Raw genomic sequence first — 7,241 nt, 5'->3', positions numbered from 1 at the left:
AGCCCAGGAGCTTTGTGGTATCACTGACAGGAGTAGCTAGTCTTCTCATGGGGCAGGACTAGGTCTTATAAATGAGGAGAGTCAGTTTTATTCAGGGTTAAAACTAAATTTCTCTGTTATGTGTTAGGAACAAAGTAATGCATAGACTTTAAAAATTAGTCATTTAATTTAGAACCTACAAAAGAAAATATTCAACATCTCTCAACAAAGTGATATTCAAGAATGTCCTCTGGTAATTTCTGTCAATGTTGGGCATAATGCCTTATATAATACTTCAGTCTGTCATTTCTAGTTCTGTTTCTTGCCATCTTTTTCTGTCTTCAACATTTTTAAGATTAGCTACAAACCAGTACTTTGGGAATGAAAGGCACATTACATTTTTTAAAATCATTGGGTAACTACCATAAGTTATGGGCTCTGTATTGTAACATACTGTTTGAGGTATATTTAATTTTCTTAAATTCCTGATAGATTTAATTTTGTGTTTTTGACTTCATCATTTAAAATCAACATAGCATCAAATCCTCAGTTTTGCAAAAATATGACAAAAAGACTAAAGAAGCTAAAGCATGAGCAGAATATAATTATGAACTTTGTGGTCTTGATCTTAACCCAGGTGTCCTTAACGGGTTCCCACAAGCAACATGAACTAGAGTCTAGACTCAATAGCCTAAGCAGCTTGCAAAATAAAAAGAAAGCCCAAATTCTTCCAGTGGGGCATTTCTGAGCATCCCAAAGTATCTATGATACAAAGAAAATCTCTTCCTCCCTTAATTCAAAAGAGGAAGATGAAGAAGACCAACACTCCAGTAGAAAACTGGTAATAAGACATAGAGAAACAAATCACAGAAAATAGTTGCACAATAAGCACCATGAAAACATCCCCACTTCACATTTAATAAGGAAAAGTAATTATTAATTATGTATCATGTTTTGTCTGTCAATATAAACTCCTGGTGCAACTGCATATTAGTAACACCTGCCCAAAAAGCAACTGGACAATAACTGGCAAAAGCTTTAAAAATATAACTTACACTTGAACCTAACAATTTTAGTTCCAGGATTCTACTTTTAGAAAGTCACCAGAGATATGGAGATGTGAAGAATGATTCATGTACAAGGATGAACATTACAGAGTTCCTAAAATATAGAAAATTAGAAACAATTCAATGCCCAATTGTAAGTTAATCGTTGCATAATTTATGGAATAGCCTTCTGGTACAATATTATACAGCTATTAAAATATTATTTTCAAATAACATTGAATATTATAGGAAAATGCTCATTGCATAATTTAAATGAATAGAAATAGGTGATAAATATATAATATTATATACATGTGTGCACGGAAAGGAGTATGAAATATTTACAATAGTTATTTCTGATTCCTGACTTTATGAATAATTTTTATTTTCTCCTTTATACTTTGTCAGGGTTTTAATGTAAACCTATAATCACTTTTAACAGAAAAGCACTAAATTTTATTTTAATACCTAACAACTTTAGGGAAAAATAATCTGTGAAACACAACACATTTGACTTCCAAAATATATTACATTCTCATAAAGTTTTTGTTTTATTTCTAATTCTAAACTTGTCCTTTAAACTTAACTTTGTGAAATAAAATTCTCAGTTTTAGGAAGTGACATTTTAGCTCTTGTTATTCTTTTGGGAAATTTTACCAGACTAACCCTCAGCTCAAACTAGTAGAGATTGATGGGCACATATGTTGAGTAATGCACACTGATTTTTCACAGGAATGGAAACATTTGTAGAGATTGATAGAGCAATTCTTTTCAGACAGTATACACTTTGCTTTTCCAGACATTCACACTAAAATAAGAAAAAAACCCAGTTTTCTTAGCTTGATCTTTCTACTTTTCTATTTGTTTTGGGTTAAAAAAACAAGCATATCTTCTGAACTTGCATGTCAGTAAAATAATGCTCTGGATGAAGCCAACATAAACAAAATATAAACAGAAAATCCATTAATAAAATGTTCCTTGATTATATGCACAACCTTGAGGAAAGCATTTAACTACATTATACCTTGGATTTTGCATTTAAAAACTAAGATAATATTTGTGTTATCACTGTGGTTTTAAATTTTGCATCTCGAAAAGGCTTCACTTCCTCTTTATATCCAGGAGGCTTTGCAATAGTCCTACCCTCTTTCACCCATATAACACCACAAAGATTTTCTAAACCACCAATTTGATTATGTTTCTCTTCTTAGGAGTCTTCAAAGGCCCTTCCTTCAGGATAGTTATAAAGAGGTAAGCACTGATTTGAAGGATTTTTAACCCACTTCCTCTGCCTAAACATTTGTCCTTCCTTACTATTCTGCCCCTACTACTCCTCAGTCTGTGTCTTGGCTGTTAAGATTTTACAAACAGGCTGGGCTATTTCCAGACTATATGTCTTTGTTAGCTGTTCCTTCTGCATCAAATGCATTTCCCCAGCTTCTTTGCCTAGCAAGAAAAACTTCATCCTGTAAGATGCATCACAGATGTAATTGTCTTGGTGAAATTTTGCCTGCTTGCCCCAGGGTAAATTTGTCCTTCCTTCCTCTTCACTCCCATCCCATCCTTAAGTCTGCTTTATACCATTTATTGTGCTACTGTATATGTATATGTAGTTGTTAATTTATGGCTGTGCTTTCCAGTAGACTGTGGGCTCTGTGAGGATAGGGATGGTGTGAGTTTCCCATTACTCCAGATAGTCAAGCCTAATGCTAGAACCAAAGGGTGAAGCAGGCTATAGTAGGAACCCAAACTTCAATGGATGATTTACCAAGACGACTATGGGTGCCCCTTTCAGTTCTAAGCATATGGGAGTCCCCTGCCCAGCTTGCCATTCTGCCTGGGGAAGGGAGAGGAGAAAGTTGTTCCTGTGGGCTGGGGCAGGGATGAAGTGCCTGGTAGCAGTGCATCTTTTCCAACTCTAATCAGCAACTTTAATAAATACATTCCTTTCTCACTGTTTCTTGAGATCCCAGGGCTCTGATAAATGCAAAGTAGCTCTCCTTACCATAAAACATTTGAGGAAACTGCTGAGCTAATAATAACTAGTGTTATTAAACATTTACTCTATGCCTGGCATTCTTCAAAGGGTTTTCCGTATATTAATGCACTTTATCCTCATGGTAACTCCATGAGATAGGTATCATTAGTGTAGATGAGAAAAATGCAAACATAGTTCATAGAATTTGTTTGAATATACATTGCAAGTAAGTGGCAGACCTGAGATTCCAACCCAGGCAATAGGATCCAGGTTTCTACAGCCATGATCAAGGGTACTTGTCTTCAGAACTATTGCTGCCTTCTCAAATTGTTAACCTCTGAACAGTTATGGAGCTCAAGGTCAACACTAACTGAACGTAACTGTTTTTTAAAGTTGTTTTCCTTCAATATCCTGTTTACACACTGCAACCATTTTACCTTACAATACACAAATCTGATCATGTCACTTCCCACCAGAACAGGCCTCCAATATCACCCCACTGCTTTGGAGATAACATCCCAACACCTGAGCATAAAATGAAAAGCCTTGCATGAGATGGGCTCACTATTCTAGTGTCCGATCTGGGCTTGGTAAAAGCTAGAAACAAAGGAGGTAATTAGGCCATAAGGAAACCCTGAGTGCAGTTGTAGGATCTAAGGCTCACTGGAACATCTGTGCCCTAAATGCCCCCAGAACTTCTCCAAATACGTTCTCCCATGCATCACACGTGTTGTTCCCTGCATGACCTTTCCCCCTCTTCCTGAGAAATTCTTATCTATCCTAAAATGTTGAGCTAGGCCAGACTGCTGCAAAAGAATCCACTTGGAGCCTTCAGCAGGAACGCTGCTGGCAGCTGGAGTGCTTTGGTCCTAGTGGGGTCCTAAAGTGCTTTGGGTGGTGTATCACTATATCAATTCAGCCTACTGCCCTTTATGGCCTGTAACTGTGCCATAGTTGTTGATTTCTGGGTTTTATTTCCTATTGTGTCATGAAGGCTTCTACCATTCTGGCCATTGCCTACCACAAGGGTACAGTTGAAATATTACAGTGTCTGTAAACATTCCTGTATTTGCCTTTCTCCACCTTTCTCCTATGCAGAATTATTCTTTCTCTTTTCTGTGTTCCCATGTTATTTTGTTCATACCTCTTCTAGTACTTACTCTTCTTGTGTAATGATTCAAATTCACATGTCTGTCTTCCCTTACTAGACTATTAGCATCTTAAGGGTAGGGTACCTATTTGTTCCTATTTGTAACCATCTCAGTATCTGGCAGATAGTAGGTGGTCATAAATGTTTAATGAATGAACTAATAAATGTGGCTTAAGGCAGCAACTCTTCTGCCTCTTCATCAATTGGTGGAGCAGACGGAACAGCCAACTGTATGAACAAAAGCCATCAAGCATGTCCAACAAAAGTGACTGAGTGTGTATCAGGAGGCAGTAAAGTAAACAATATCTCAAGGGTCACAGCTGTTTCACTCTGCCTTTCAGCCAAGAAATGCCATGATTTACTTTCTGCTCCTGCCAAGGATGAAGAAATAAAGTCATAAACAAAAAGTGAAGGAGTGAGGAATTACTCAGTTTGGATGGACAGGTCAATCTGCTTGCCCACCTGTGGCCAAGCAAGCACGATCAAAAAATAATATACGTTCCCCTTCTGTCCCCCATTTCATAGGCTTTATTCTTTAACAAAAATGAAGGGATCTTCAGCAAGAAATGTAGTTTCAAACTTGACATCACTATCAAAGTTGGTTTTATAGACAGATTATATTGGGTATCCCCAACATTGCAGGGACTGTTTCAAAATATCTGCCCCCAATATACCCCTTCTTGCTCCAGGCTGCAATATTCTAAGAGTACTCCTGTGTATTACCTATTTCACAGGGATATTAGGGGGGATTTAACAGATCAGGAATTGATAAATATAGAAACTCCTAGGATAGTTCACATGATATGTGCCTAATAAATGTTTTTACTTTATTTATTTTCCTCTAATAGTTTAAGTTCAATAACAAATCATGTATATGGAAGGTTTGGAGGAACAAGGTCAATATGGCAGTTTATATGTATTTTATTTTGGAAATTTTACATTTATTAAAGTAGCATAGATACAAAGTAAAAGTTCAAACAGTATAAAGCAATATTAAATGTCTTCCTCTCCCCAAACCTGCTCTTAGTATGGTTATTCTAAACAATATACTGAAATCTGTGTTTTTTCCATGTATCAGCTTTAAATGCTAGGTATAAACTTGCCTGTGAACTTTTATATGATTTATATTTATATGATTACTTAATTCTCTTGGTTTCATTTTCAGCTCTATATCATGTAGATTATTCCTCAACACCTACCATTTAAATAACTAAGTTATAAATTTGCAGAACCTCATACACAATGGTTTACAGCTAAACTGACTCATGATGGGAGGAGCTGATTTGTAGCATTTGCCTATTTCTGTGGCTAATTTCAAGCTACCAACCTGACTGTACATTACCTTTTATAATTGCAGTCATATTCGATGTTTTCCCTACAGTTTGAATTTTTTAAAAAATCAATAAGCTGCATTTATAGAATTATGGTTATGCAAATGTTATTCAATATAGAACCAAATATTATGATTTCTCATAGAGAAATAAATGTAATCCTGATGGGAAATAAAGTAGATAATCAAACTACAGTTTTCAAATTCCAATTGTATTTTAGGAATAATTAAATCTATCATTCTGAAGAAGAACATGGTTCTTCCAAAATTCAAAAAAGAAAATATAAGGCAGCAGGAACAACAGATAACAGAAAATATATGCTTTACATAGTTTTGATTACAGAAGCATGCTGTTTTGTGTAAACACTTGGGACAAAAACTAATGATGTATAGTGATTAACATAACATAATAAAATTAAAAAAAAAAAAACAACACTTGGGAGGACATCCAGAAGTCTTAGGATTATTAAGGGTTACCACCAAAAAGAGAACAGAGACAGAAAATTATTTCCTAGTCATATTAAAATGATGCCACCAGAAGGAAGCAACCAGAAATATGGGCCTGGATTCCAAGCAGGAATCTGAGTGGTGTGAAACAAAGGGGAAACAGGTTTGTGGTTTTATTCAAACATGTAAAATCATGCCTTCTTGCCTGAGAAATTATTGGCAACTGCAGACTTGTTGCTTCTCCAAGAACATGTAAATACTAAGATGCAAAATTGCCTGTCTTCTTTGATTCATTTTCTGTACTGGTTTCCATCATTTGTTAGAACAATGGGAGTTTCTGTGATGATTAAAGTGTTTTATTTCTTCACTGTTCAATTTTATTCATTCGTTCATTCGTTCAACAGTAGTCATTAGCCACATGTGGTTCCTAAGCACTTGAGATGTGGCTACTACAACTAGGAAAGAAATATTTCTTTATGTAATTTTGATGCCATTTACATTAAAAAGCGACATGTGGCTAGTTGACTATGTCCTGGCAATGCCATTCTTAAAAAAGCTATAGATAAAGGAAAGACAGAGATGCCTCCACTGGGGGCTCTATAGTTTGGCCTGGGAATGAAACAATCTGCTCAGCTACTACTTAGAAAGTCCTCCTTGCCCTGGAGGTCTGGGTCACACAGTCAGGAGGAAATGAGAGTCAGCAATTTGATGACATTAAACCTGTGCTACTGGATGGCTGAATATTCTAAGCATGAAAATCAATACAGTCTCTTTCAAGCACACACAAAGGCACAGAAATCAATTTTATTATGTCACAGTACCCATCATAATAGGAATTTATACTTCTCTTGCCTTCTTTCATTTTAACCAATTATCCATTCATTCAAGAATATGAAGAGAGACATCTATTCCAGACCCTATACTAAATGCTGGAGATACAGCTTTTGCCCTCATGGTCTAGTAGAGAACATAGTTAGAAACAGTATAATAATAATACATAATTATATTAAATATGATAAAATAATTATAACAATTTTTACAGTTATATATACACCCAAAACTATATATATAACAAATAATAAATATAATTCCCAGATAATTAAAAAAGAAATGATTACTCTATATGTAAAAGCAGTAACAGAAGCATGGAAAACAGAACAGAGTGTAATTGTGTAGTCAACAAAGGTTGTAAAGAGGTTCCTTGATTGTGGTGCTGAAGAGTAGGATCCTTCAGGGCGACCTGGGAGGTAGCTGATCCAAGTGAATGTGCCTCCCTTCAGATGTTTGAGTAAGCTTATCTCAGCATGAAGA

The sequence above is a fragment of the Neomonachus schauinslandi genome, chromosome 13 (assembly GCF_002201575.2).
Source record: "Neomonachus schauinslandi chromosome 13, ASM220157v2, whole genome shotgun sequence".
In the NCBI taxonomy this organism is placed as follows: Eukaryota; Metazoa; Chordata; class Mammalia; order Carnivora; family Phocidae; genus Neomonachus; species Neomonachus schauinslandi.
Note: the sequence above shows the minus strand (reverse complement) of the source record.